A 13,903-nucleotide genomic window follows, 5' to 3' on the forward strand; every position below is an offset into this window, starting at 1 on the left:
GAGAGGCCATGAGCCACGAGCAAGCAAAAATGGACTGAGTCTTGAGGTGTCCAGACTTCCAGGCACCTCTGTGGAAATGCCATGGAGGGACCCCAAGAGGAAGAGATGTTCCACATGACTCTTATGGAGAATCAGCTGAAGTTAGGTGTTGATTCAATTTATACAGATTTCCCAAGCAGGCCTAGAAGCCTGGAAAAGAAAGGAAGGAAAAGGGTGGAGATGACTGGGCTGGAGGCTTGGCAGGAAGGCATCATGGAGGCTCTGGGAAGTGAGCCCCCAGAATGGAAAGGCTGAGCTGGCAGAGAAGACAGGAGAGATGGGGAGCCAAGTGTCACAGAGGGGAGGGCAGATGACAGCCTAGATAAGGAGTTAGGTAGGGGCCCTGCCTTAGTTATTCTCATTGCTGAGACAAAACATCCCACATCTACAAGTTAAAAGAGGAAAGGTTTATTTGGCTCACAGTTTGTAGCAGTTTCAGTCCACAGCTGTACGGCTCCAAGGCAGGGCAGCAGGGCAGAGGGGCACCGTGGAGGAGAAAGAGTCCATGGCAGAGTAAGCCGGAGGCAGCAAGGATTTTATTCCATTCAGACTACCAGCTTTTTGGGTGGTGCTGCCCACACCCACCATGGGGCTCCCATTACCCACACCCTTAATCCAAGTATCACACACCCATGATCCAGCCATCTCCCCAAAGCCCCACCTATGAGTACCTGAGGCTTTAGCAGGACATCCTGATACAAACCATAACAGACTCTATCAACATCATTGAATGATTGCATGCGTGGGACAATAAACAGTCGATCTATGTCCACAGTGCCTCTGGTCCTCTGGGTGCACGTGGAGGGTACAGGACCACAGAGGAGGAAGCTGTGATCAGATGGGAGGGGCGGTCAGAGATGAATAGTGTCACATTACAAACCGTGCCATGTCCGGGCACACAGTTACACAGACGAGTGTTACAGACTTTCTTAGATGTTGTGTTTGCTTATGATAGCCTGGTTAGCTCCTGGAAAGAAAGGTCAGGTCATACCATCAGCTTCCACCTAGTTTTGCATCAACTCTATAGGGTTTGGAGGAGAGGGAAGAAAAGGGTTGTTTGATAAAAGGTATTTTGAATGGGTAAACTCACGCAAACCCTAAATATATGTCTCTACTTGCCATGCAAATGTTTACCCAGCCTTGTCAGAAAGCACACTTCTCCCCGAGAGAAAAGAAAAATGTCACTGAAATTATCTTAGGTTCCATAGGTGACATTAGTACAGCCACACTGCATAGTATCAGGTGCCAATTTACATGTTAGCTTCTGTTGTACTAAATGGAAATCCTACCCTGGTTGTGTCAGTTATGTAGGTGAGAAGCCTGCCTGCCACAGGGCTAGAGCTGGACCGTGTGTGGGCCCAGGGGCCACTTATCTATCGGTGTAGGTGAATTCTTTGCTACTTGGCTCTAGAGGAAAATGCATCTTACATAAGGTGCTGCTCCAGAGATAAGTCTGTTGTTAATATGCTTCAGACTGCCTCTGCCATGGCTATTATCACAGATACATGCCACGTACATCTTTTTTATCGGTGTGCATTGTAGTTGTGGTTAAAAAAAATTAAAAAAGGAAAAGAAGCCACAAGATGCTGTTTGTTATTTTTAAAAAAAAGAAAAAGAAAAAAATTTTTCCTATGGATTCAACACATACTACATATTATCCTTAAAGTATAAAACTGGAACATCAGACATGCATTAATCTAATTCATGGGATTTTCAGAACAGGGTACTCCATAGTTTAGTGGGACTCGGTAGTACTTCTAGGATACCATATCTGAGCTGAATAGGCTAGCCAAACTGTCAGCTACAATTTCACCTATCTATGACTGTTCTACAATATGTAGAGGTGCTCCTCCAAGACAGAAAGAAAGGAAGAAAGAGGGAGGGAGGGAGGGAGAGAGAGAGAGACAGAGACAGAGAGAAAGAAAGAAAGAAAGAAAGAAAGAAAGAAAGAAAGAAAGAAAGAAAGAGAAAGAAAGAAAGAAAGAAAGAAAGAAAGAAAGAAAGAAAGAAAGAAAAGAAAGAAGAAAGATAGGAAGAAAGAAAGAAAGAAAGAAAGAAAGAAAGAAAGAAAGAAAGAAAGAAAGAAAGAAAGAAAGAAAAAGAGAGAGAGAGAGGAGGACTTGGTTATAAGCTCCTTTAGCTAAGAAGTGGGGCAGACATTCATGTCTTCTCTGGGCTGCTTCATCTTTGTATTTAGTGTAGGAAACAGGCAGGTTGACCGGATGTTATTCAAAAGGAAGCTTCCTGTGCAGCATAGTGAGCTCCCACTACACTTTTGAGGAAATAGTTCTGTCCCACTCTTGAAGGTTCACATGCCTGGGCAGAACACAGAGTCACAATAAACTGTTTTGGAGGTGTTTAGGCAGTGGTGGGACAATTGAGTTCCCCATTTTACTGGACCGAGGAAAGCAGAAACTTAAATGATGATAAATAGTGTTGAAATCATCCAAGGCAGCCAAGGTCAGGCCCAGAAGCTCGAGGAACTACAGATGCCGTCTCTCTGAGGCGCAGTGTTCCCACCTTTGAAGGGCTGGGCTAGATTCCCTGATCAAAGACACCCTTCGTGCTCCAACTACAGGGGCACAACCCTTGCAGACAGGTTTCACGACTACTCTCGTCTGTCCTTTCAGCACAGTTCAGAGCTTCTGTCTTGGGGAGCGTGAGGGAGGCTCTGAGACACTGACAGGAGTCCACACTCTGGCTCTGGCAGATGCCTGAGCAGGGCTGATACAGAGTAGAAGGGGCGGGACCGTGTCCGGATGCCCAGCCACACGAATGCAGACTGGAGAGGCTGCCTCCCCAGGCAGCTCCCACCACCCCTGGCTGTGTGAGAGGTGAACACTGCCAGCTCCAGCTCCACACATGTGCAAAGACTGAGAGACGACCGGTCAGGTGTGCACTCAGCATCCACCCACATCCACTGGGCTCGCTCTCCATTTCTGTGGACCTTCTTCTGGCTTCACTAGGCTTTGCCCTAAAGGTCAGCAGGTTCTCCACTTCTGGGCTTTAAACCCTACAAACAGACCTCAGTTTACCAGTCCTAGAGAGAACTAAACACCAAGAAATAGTCTTGGTCACTTTTCAGAGCTCAGCCTAGCCCTCTAGACTTCTCTCAAGCCTATAACTCATGTATTCCCAGGGCTCCCTAATCTCAGTCACTTCCGTTGATTCCCTCCGCTATTGTCTCATCTCAAATGTGTGAACCACATTGATGCTCCCTATGTCTCTCTACATGACACTGAGCATAAACTACTTCAATCAGGAACCCCACACCCACCCCATTCCTTTTCCTTCTCACACACAATTTCCTTCATTATTCTGGCTAGGACTTTTGTATGTATGTGGGGGGGATATGGGGGGTTAAACCCAGAACCTGTGCACTGAGCTATATCCCCACCCTTTTTTATTTTTTATCTTGAGAAAAGGACTTACTAAATTGCCCAGGCTAGAGTTGAACTTGAAGTCCTCTTCTTTCCCTCAGCTTCCCAGAATGCTGGGGTTACAGGTGTGCACCCACCCCTCCTCATATGGAGGCATAGTAATTGGTGTCACACATCAATGCCATAAGGAAGATTCCTCTACTCAACATAGTTTCAAATGCCCCTCTCACAGACTGTACAAGCAGGTCAAGGTACCCAACATCAAGACCACAGAAACAGTCAAACAGCTTAAGGTTAGAGAGGAAAGGCCAGGGAATAAGAGTGTTATGGCTTTTATCCAAAGTTTCATGTGCTCATAGGTGGGGCTTTTTGAAAATGATGCTGGATCTAGAATGTGTGAATGTGGATTAAGGGTATGTGATAACCAAATTAGTCCACTGATTGGTTTAGCCTAGTTCCAGGGGTGGATGATGGGAAGGCTCACCCTGGGTGTGGGTGGCACCAACCTAGATGGGGAAAAAGGAAAAGCAGGAAGAAGGTTTGTTCACTGCTTATTTGCCTGCCCTGCCATGAGCAGTTTCTCCTCTGCTAAGCACCCCCCCCCCGGAGACACACACAGATAGACACAAAAACCCACAAAAACTGAGACAAAAAAAAAACCCCCACCTCTAAAACATAGGGATCACACACAGTGTCTCACAACAGAGAAAAAACAAAAAAGAGACACAAAAAGAGAGAGAAGAGAGTAAACCAATCTACCAGCCATCCCTCACCCATCCCCTCAGGCTAACAACCAGTCACTCTACAGAGCACTAACACAAGCACAGTGCATTTATTTATTCAAAAACAGACACCAATCACCTAAGATGTGCCTACCCACAAAAACTGATTAGTAAGAGTTAATATCTAAAGGTTTTACTTCGAGTATCTGCAGATAGTACAACCAGGCCCAAAGTAAAAAAGAATTGTGCAATTTCAAAAAGTGAGTCCAAACTCAAACAAATGACATTGGCTACCTCTTAGTCCATTGGGTAAGCATAGGCAGTTACCTTGGGGCCATGGGGTGTTCTCATTAGTTATGCAAATTAAGTATAGATGGTGTCTTGGTTACTTTTTTCTCGCTGCTGGGACAAAATACCTGATGCCCAAAATTAAGGAAGGAAAGGTTTATTTCGCTTACAGTTCATGGAAGTTTCAGTCCGTACTTGGCAGATTATAAGGCAGAGTGGCACGTGGCAAAGAGCTACAGCTCAGGGCGGCAGAACACAGCTAAGCTGCAAGCACACACCAGGGCGGAATGGGGGAGGAATGTCCTCAAGCACTCTTTTCCTCTCCCTTACATATGCAAACTATCCACCCCAGGGCGGGTGCAGCTCTCACACCCACAATCATTCAACTCTAATAGCCTGCCCCATGGTCGCATGAGGCTTTGGAGGGGACACACAGACATAAACCATAACAGATGGCTAGATAGATCAGTCACAGCAGAGAATGAACAGTCCCCTCTTGCTGATGCCCTGGAGAGGTGTAACAGGAGTCCTGCACTGTAAAGATGCATCCCTGTGTAAGAACCCTAGATTGGCAGGGCTCAGAAGAGAGGTGGGTAGACAGTAGGAACCTGAGCCTTGTAGGAATAAAGAGCTTAAGATCCAGACTGGAGGCTAAGAAAATTGTCAGAGTGAATGGCCCAGGGGCAGAGAAGTAAAGACCTAAGCTCTAATCTAAGGTCTCGAATCTGAGGGTTTGTGAGAACAGAACCAGACCTAACAGGGCACTTGGCTGGGGCTGGGCTCTGAGGGGGACAGCTGGACAGATGAGAGTAAGCTGAGTAAATAATTGCGATGCCAGGGTGAGAACTCACACTGGAGAGGACAAGCATTCAGCTCTCTGGGAGCAGACTTGGCAGGAGCCAGAGCCAGGCCTGTGGCAGTGACCATAGTGGGTGGCCGGAAGAAAGCCACCCGTGGCTTTGGGGAAGCGTGGCCACAGTACCCAATGCGGGTGAATTGATGTTGCAGAGGGTGGAATCCAACCCTGCAAGGCTGAGGGTCAAACACAGAATCTTAAAACATTCCAGTTGAAGGGGAGTGGGCCCTGAGGGAGGTCTGGCAGATCCTGGAGGAGAGGAAAGGCTGTTTTGTTGGCAACCCTGCCTGTGAGTCTGCGGTCGTAGGGAGCCTCCTCCCTGCGCTGCCCTTCCTTCCTGAGAGGCCAGCTGTGCAAGGGTCGCCAGGGACACCTCACTTCCGAGCGCCTCGCCACCAGCCACCTCCTATGTGCTCGTGCTCCGGAAGCACTGGCTGGCAGATCTCCCCCAGAAACTGACACTGACTCCATGAAGGCTCTGGAGCCTGAGCGACACCTGTAAGCAGCCCCTCCCACCACCTCTCCAAGGCCCTCCACCCTGGAGAAAGAACTCACCAGTAGACGTCTTTTTGGAAAATCTGTATTGCACTTGCTTGGTTTTGGTGGTGCTGGGGATCGAACCCAGGACCTTGTGCATGCAAGGCCAGCACTCTACCACTGAGCCACATCCCCGGCCCCTATACTTAAAGTTAACATCACTGTTGCAAATTGTCAAGGCCCCGGGCTTAGAGGACAGCTGTACGTTTTAACGCTTTTTGGGAAAGGTAGAGCATTAGCTCAGGGGAGGGAAGGAGAGCTTGAGTGTTTACTTTTTTAGTCCTCATTTGTGCAGTGTTTTATGACTGTCCAGTATGTGCTGGGCAGAAATGTTATTGTCAAAGAAGTTTAGGTGCTGAGCATTTTAACCCTTTGGTCACCAAACCCAGCCGACTCCTCTTTGTGTGGGTGGCGGCGTCCCGAGCTCGGCCCGCGCTCCTCTCCGTAATAATCTCATATATCAAAGCTGGAGAGACTCGGACTCTGCCTGGGAGCCACGCTGAATATCATTATCAGAAGCCCCTCGCTCCCTCGGCTTCCCATGCAAACTCCCGAGCTCCCTGGGGCACTTCTTGAAGAAAGTGCCCTGCACGATGGACATTTGTTATTTTGCAGGCGAGGCCGCAAAAGCTCTGCGGGGACCCGACCAAATCAGCTGTAGTCGCGAGCTTGCAACAACCAAGAGCGCCACTGACACCTAGTGGCGGCTCCGGAAAGGACGGCGACTCCTTCGCTGCCCGGAGCCACTCCGGAAGAGCGAAACAATTCAAGGATGCAAGTGTTTAAAAATATCCCAAAGCAGGACGCCGGGGGAAACAACTTCTAGTCTTCCCCATCCCTGTGGTGTTTAAATATCCTTATCATAATCCAGCAAAGGGAAGGAGAAAGCGAAGGGGGAATGAAGTGGTAAGTCCTATCCATCTCAGGATAAAGCCAGGTCGTGAAAAAGAGAACATCAAAGGAGAGGTGTCGGAAGGACCCCGCTCCGCAGTGTCCGTGCCCCCGGGCTCGGGTGCGGCATACACGTCCTCCTTGCAGCAGTATTTGGAATAGCAAGAAAATGGCAGTATATATAAATATATACGTGCAAACGTATTTTTCAAGCAGTGCAACTCGGCTACTCATAATACAAGTTTTGTTACTGTCCCATAATTAACTTCTTTCATCAGCTTCCCTGTAGGTCTGTTCTTCAGCCTTTGTACAAAGGGAGGTGTACTCTGGGAGTGCTTTAAGGAGAGCATGCGGTGTGGTCAGATGCCTCAGTCAGACGCCTTCCAGCCGGGTCTCAGACACTGTTGATCTAGACAAGCGAGATAAACAGCCCCGCCCAAGTCCTCAGGGTCTTCCAGGAGAGGGAACAGACCCATTTCCAACGTGACGACGTTTTTCCCCCACAGTCGGAGGACACTGTTCATGAGTAGCTCTGGCAGCAATCCCTCCTTCCCTGTGGTGTCCTGCCTGGCCGTGGCAGCTGCTGTAGAATGGATGGGCTCAGTATCCTGAAAAGCCACAGCGCCAAAGCCTCTCCAAGCCCTCGCTGGCACAGCAGAAACCTGAGAGGAGTCTGGGGACATAAATCTCAGGTGCAGCTGCTGGTGTCACACAGATCAGGCTCCCCAGCAGGCTTGGGAACTCACGCTCCTGTGTTTGAGTTCTGACTCTACCGCTGAGACGCTGTGTTATTTAACTTCGCTGAGCTGTGAGTCTGCGTTTAGAAGAGAGAACTCAGAGCAATACCTCCTGCATCAGGGCAGGTAGAGGTTGAGTGAGATGATCCCGGTGTCTCTGAGAAGGCTCTGGGCCTCAAAGTGGCTACCTGATCATCATCTCCTATTCCCTCCTCAGCCTGGTTTAGCTGAGTAGCCCAAGCCTCAAAGCAGGGTGAGAAAAGAGGAAGGGTGCTGCCTGCTAGGGAGGCAGGGAGTCTAGCCCCAGTCTATCCCCAGCGATGCCTCCCCGGGAACTGCATTGCTGGGTACAGTAGCAGCCTGTATAGCCACACCCCACTGCCCCCCCACAGCCTCAGCACCCATAGCTCATCCTGTGTGAAGGCAGAGCCACTGGCCAACCAGCAAAAGATGCGGCTAACTGGCGTCACTGAGAACCCACCATACCCTGCCCCTCTATTAGCTACTCTGCATATAGGATCTAATTTTACCTCTAGCCATCCTGATGTGGGAGGTGTTGTTATCAGCTCCATCTTCCAGATGGGGAAGTAAAGCTCACAGAAGCTAAATAATGTGCCCAAAGTCATACAGCCTGTTTTATTTACTTTTCTGTCATTGCTGAGACAAAATACCTGATACCAAAAGTTGAAGGAGGAAAGGTTTATTCAGCTCGCAGTTTATAGAGGTTTTGGTCCATAATCGACTGGCTCCAGGGCAGGGTGGCACATGGCAGAGGGGCACCACAGAGGAGAAACAGCTCATGACAGTAGAAGACAGCAACAGCAGGTCAGAAAAAGGGAAGACAAGGCCTTTTCTGCCCCCTTCATCTTATCCAGACTGCTGGGATTAAGGCAGTGCCATCCAGTCAGTGGACTGATCCCAGCCATCACCCACCGTTAATCCCAGCATCCTAATCCCAGCATTGAACCATGAATCAATCACAAATTCTAGATCCAGCCACCTCTGAAAAAGCCCCACCTATGACTGCATGAGGCTTTGGGGGGACATCCAGACATGAACCACAACACAGCCTGTAAGTGAGTCACAGCTCAAACCAGGGAGACTCAGCATACAAACAGCACTCCTGGACCCTCCGCCCCACTGCCTGTGGCAGGCAACTCTCCATCGTGTGGGGCTGGCGCACTTCTGCTCTTCTGGGCAGGACAGGAAGAGCCTGGGCCTCACCTGGGCCATAGCCTCACAGGACGGCAGGGTGTGGGGTGCCTGCGGCATGAGGAGAAGGAGGTCCCCATTCCCACCCAGAGTCAGCACAGAGCCCCTGCGGCCGTGCGGCCTGAGCTCGTCCACTCAGCGGGGAGAGGCTGAGTCTGGGACAAGGCAGCTACGCTGGGCTCAGGCGCATCTCTGAACAGGAGCAGCTGCCTCTCGGTGTTTCTGAGCCCCGTCTGCCTTATGCATAACCCAGACCTTTGTTTCCCTTTTCTTAGTTCTTTTTTTTTTCCACTCCCAATGGCAGATAGCAGCACCCACCCCAAGAGATCTTTTTTCAAGAATTCTGGAGGGAAGCACAGGCTTCTGTCCTTTGTAACACTCCCCAGGTGACTCTGCCATGCTATCCCAACCGCCCTTGACTTTCCTCCTCTGCATCTTCTTCCTGTAATTGTGTTTTAGAAGCAGGGGCAGCCGCACCGCCACTCCTAACCACCCCAGCCCTTCCAAGTTTCAGGCACCATGTCACCTGGCTGCCCACCGGTGACAGGCCTTCCTTCCAACCCCTGAAGACCTGAGGACCGCACGATGCATCCAGGATGCCTCAGACCTCTTCTCCACCAGCACATCAACCACCAGTCGGATCGCCTGCATAACTTGGGAGCCCCTTGGCAATGGTGTGGAAAAGGTGTTGCTTCAGGTGCCTAGAAAGCGTTTTTCCTTTCTTTCATGATCTTTTTTTACATGTGCCATGCTGTTTATTTGATATTTAACAGTGTTCTAAGTAAAAAAAAAAAGGAATGTTTTAAATTATCAGTGCAAATTTTACTGTTCATCTTTATATTGTGCAGTGGCAGTTTTAAATACGAAAGCCAAACACTCAGTCCGTGTTGTAGAATCGCCAAAATTATTTCATGGCTTGTTGCAGGGGGTTGCTCGGAGCTGGCCAGGAAAGGCAAAGACTGTAAAAGCCAGGCTCAGGGAGTACAAAAGGAGAAAGAAATGACTCCCCCGGGCATGGAGGAGCCGGTGAAGGGGCACTTCCAGCCCCGTACTGTGACTCAGCACATGCAAGGCCACAGGTGCCCTCCCACCAGCCAGCAGTCCGGCCCCCTGCTTCCCCTGAGGGTGAGGTTAAGGAAAGTCAAGCCAGGTGTCTCACCTTCCAGTGGACCACGGTTCCAACCAGCACAGAGTCTCAGACACATCATGTAATGCCAGCCCGAGGCAAGGCCACCTGTGCCATGCCCCAAGACCGTGAGGGGTAGGTACCCATCCCTCCCTGGGCCCAAACCCAGGCCCCATAGAGGTGGACAGCTGCAGTGATCCAGGGATGGAGGACAGGGGAGGACAGTGGACACATGGCCAGGACAGGAGAGTGGGTGGCTGAGAACCTGAACCAGGCAAACAGGGCAAAGCGGAAGCACACAGAGCTGAGGCTTCAAGACCCCAGTGCAGAGCCCACTGGCCCATGGGACTTCCCTTAAAAAACACAAAGTCAAAGATAAAAGTATTAAGAATTTTAGAACAGCAGCCACAGAGCGCTGACCCCACTGGGGAGGAGGCCTCCTGAGTTCGGGTATGGGCAGCCGCACTGGCCCTGCCTCGGGGAGCGAAGTAGATCAGGCCTGGGGCAAAACAACCAAAATGGCTACTCGGGATCTGCCAGAGTATGAGACCCAGGGCACATGGCAGAACACAGGAACCAGGACGACTGCAGCTCCTGAGCACTGTACACAGAGCCAGTCAGAAAAGTGCTGTTTTTAGTTCTTCCTTTACACCTGGAGTGAAGCCAAGCGAGTCCGTGATAGGACAGTTTAAGTCTGACGTCAGGCCGCGTGAGTTTTGATAGAACAGCTGTCCCAGTGCCTTCTTTGCATGAAGGAGAAGCCAAGCCAGGAATTCCAGACACAAAAGACCCCTTTCCCTTCTCCTCGCCCCATTGTCAATCTCATTTACATGGGGCATTCTCCCTCCGCAGTGTTCTCTTCTACACTCAATAAATGCACTTACCCACCGCCTTTTCCACATGTTTTGTCCAGTTCTTTGTTCAGGACACCACGAACCTGGGAAGGATTCCTCTGGGTCCACCAGCTGGTAACAGCAGGACAAAATAAAGAGAGGCAGAAAGGAGACAAGAAATCCAGGCACAGCGGCACACACCTGTAATCCCAGCACTCTGGGAGGCTGAGGCAGGAGAATCGTCAAGTTCTATCCCAGCCTGGGCAATTTAATGGCTTAGCAAGACTCTGTCTCAAAATCAAAAATAAGAAAGGGCAGAAGATATAGCTCAGTGCTACAGTGGTTCAATCACCAGCACTAAAAAAAAAAACAAAGGTGGGTGGATAGAGAGGAAGGGAGAGACAAGGAGAACTATAATTTGAAAAGTGCACTTTTTCTCATCATGAATATAATGTACTATAAACATGTACTAATAAAAATTTTAAAATGTATTTTTCCCCAGGCCTGTTTATCCTACCTGGGTTGATTGTTTGGGTTTTTTCCTTCCAAGTCCATCATGCCCAAACCTCTTCAAGACACTATTAGTCATAAATCAACCTAGTTGATAAGATAAAGGGCAGCAACCTGAAATTAAGATGAAGAAACAGATTCAAAGGGTTCAAAGAATATTCCTAAGCAAAACAGCTGGGATCGCCCATCTTAGAAGACATCTGCAAGGGAAGCTGAGGGTGTCGTGGAGCCCAAGGGTTAGGCTAGGAGGAGTCCATTAAGGCAGCTGCTGAGGGGAACAGAGCACCAGCCCACACGGCAGGATGCAGACCATGGAGGTGAGAGGCCACAAGGCCAGAGACAGGGACACAGCAGCCCCAGCTATGGGAGGCGCCCCAGCAGGGCCATTCCAGGTCTTGTGAGACCTGAAGCTTAAATGATTTAGCACCAGAAAAAGAGAACAACATTAGATACAAAAGTGAATATTTAGTTGGAGATGCCAAGAGTAAATGGTAATGGTAAACAGTACTACTTGACCCGCCTCAGCCATCGGGGTTTTCTCCCCTTCCTGACTACCTACGCTTTGATCGCCTCTCCACGTGTGGACTTCGTGGTCACTACCTTAAGAGAAAACACAGACGGAACTTAATCTTCCTGCAGCACAGCCGATCTGAGTACATCTTCTGTTTCTGATAGTTTAGAAAAGCCCCCCTCATTTTCACAAGCAGATCCTGAGACTATCATGTGAACTTTTAGGACTGCTGTCAAGCTTGGAAAAAATCTTCAAAGTGTTTCCTTTACAGATGAACTGCAAGTTTTCAGGGCACTTCCTGTCGTGTGTGTGTGTGTGTGTGTGTGTGTGTGTGTGTGTGTGTTCTGACTAGAGCTAAATTCCAAAATATCTTTGAAGAGATGACAGTCATTACCCAGTTTACTAGGAGGTTTGTGTTCATTTATTTCCTGGAAGGGAATTTCCTTTCTTATTAATGCTGTGTAAATGAGATACAGACACAAAATGTATTCAACAGGATTTTTGTTATGTACCTAAGACCTGTATGCAGGAAGAAATAAAGCGGATGGACCACTGGGCAGAAAACAGGACCCAAGGCACCTCAATCCCTAAGCACCAATTTTATGGATCCTCCTAAAACATGAGATCAGAGAGACCCTGTTAAACTTTGATACTTTAAGCTGCTCTCCCTTCCTCTCTCCACTTTCCCTTCCTCTCCGTCGCTTCCAGTCCTGGTGACTGAAGCTGGGGTTCGTGCATTCAGGTCCTCAGCCACCGAGCTTGCCTTGTTTTCAACCTCAGAGTCACACAAAGTCAGCCCATTCATATTCCCCTGAGTCACAAAACTTCCTCCTGTCTGGCATATTTGTGTTTCGGTTTCCTTCTTGTTCAGTAGATGAGTCGGTGTCAGCAACACAATACTGACATAATAAACACCTTAGGAAATACACCCCCACACACACTCCGCTTAGGCTACTTGGTGTAGACTTGCACTCTTTCTGTGCAACATTTTGGGCCTTTCAGATTTCCTGTAGATCAGCTGGCCCTAGCCACCGCTGTAGTTAAATGTTCAGTGTAGACTGACTGATTTAAAGTTTCAGCTCAAAGTGTGGAATCTGTCATTTCTCCCAAGGTACTTTTGGTGGAGAAGAACATGAGAGGCCAGAACGAGGGAGTCCTGGGGCACCATGGAGTGATGCGGCTCCCTGGAAACAAAAGGTGTGCGCTTTTAATTCACTATTTTTATTTTCTTAAAAGCATGAGCTCATATAGACTTTTTCCCAACCCAGTTCTACCAATGTAGTGCTCCTACCCAAATTCCTAATTCTACCACCTTTTCTCTTATGCTAGAAAGTCATATCTTTACCATTCATAAATTCTAAATTAACATTACAATACTATCCAATTGCCCAGTAAATCATCCCATTACCAATTATCAAGGAAAGTTCAATTTTTCTAATGTTTATTTTTGATTTTTGACCTCATTCCACTAAAGATTTGCAAAAAAAAAAAAAAAAACCTCTGCTCTAGAATCATTCTTAACCCCTCACTCTTTGCTGTGAGTCTTTATCATACAGATATTTGGATCAACTGTTTTCTGTTGTTTTCAGTTTGAGGGCCCTGACATCAGAACACAGGTCAGGCACAGCCCTTGCCCAGTGGAGACTGCCAGCCACTCCTCCTACTGCAAGATGGTAGAGAAAGCTCCAATGGCCCAGTGGCCAAATTCTGCACCAGTTCCTCTTCCATGGGTAAGATCAAGATTGGTACCCATGAGTCCTGGCTGAATGCACCAGTTTTCTTCCATGTTATTAAATTATCAAAGCTCTCTTACCCAGGTTACTCACTATTTTCACAGGTTCTGGGTTTCTTTCTTTTTTAAGCACTTTCCTTATCATTCAAGTTAGTTTATCTTGCTCCTCTTTTTTTTTTTTTGAGTTATAAACTATAAGCTCTCCCTCCCTTTATAATATTCAACATTCCCTTAACTTAAACCAACACATCCTCTTGTGTGTATTTTGACATCAGGATTCACAGGGAATAACCAAAGGTTTTCCGTTCGAGTCCATGCTTTACTCACACTGCCAGAGTTCCCAACTGAAACTCACAGAGAGAGCCAGGTATTTCCCATCTACTTCCTGAGGGCAGAGCAGGTGACCCAGGACCCCAACACCATTACAGACTGAGTCTCTTCCCTCCCTGCACCCACGGCAAGAGGAGGGCCTCACTCAGAAGCTCCAGGGACTTCTCTGGCTGGGGGAGGGGAGCATGTAGCCTCCCCT

At 48.5% G+C, this 13,903-nt stretch overlaps 1 non-coding gene across 1 annotated transcript; it reads right to left on the reverse strand.

Annotated features, from left to right (window-relative positions):
• Window positions 1-5,885: 5,885 nt before the first annotated feature.
• Trnaa-ugc lies at window positions 5,886-5,957 on the reverse strand. The gene has a single exon. It is a non-coding gene; the product is annotated as a tRNA-Ala (tRNA).
• Between the last annotated feature and the right edge of the window lie 7,946 nt (window positions 5,958-13,903).

The sequence above is a fragment of the Chinchilla lanigera genome, unplaced genomic scaffold (genome assembly GCF_000276665.1).
Source record: "Chinchilla lanigera isolate Chin_1 unplaced genomic scaffold, ChiLan1.0 scaffold00100, whole genome shotgun sequence".
NCBI lineage: Eukaryota > Metazoa > Chordata > Mammalia > Rodentia > Chinchillidae > Chinchilla > Chinchilla lanigera.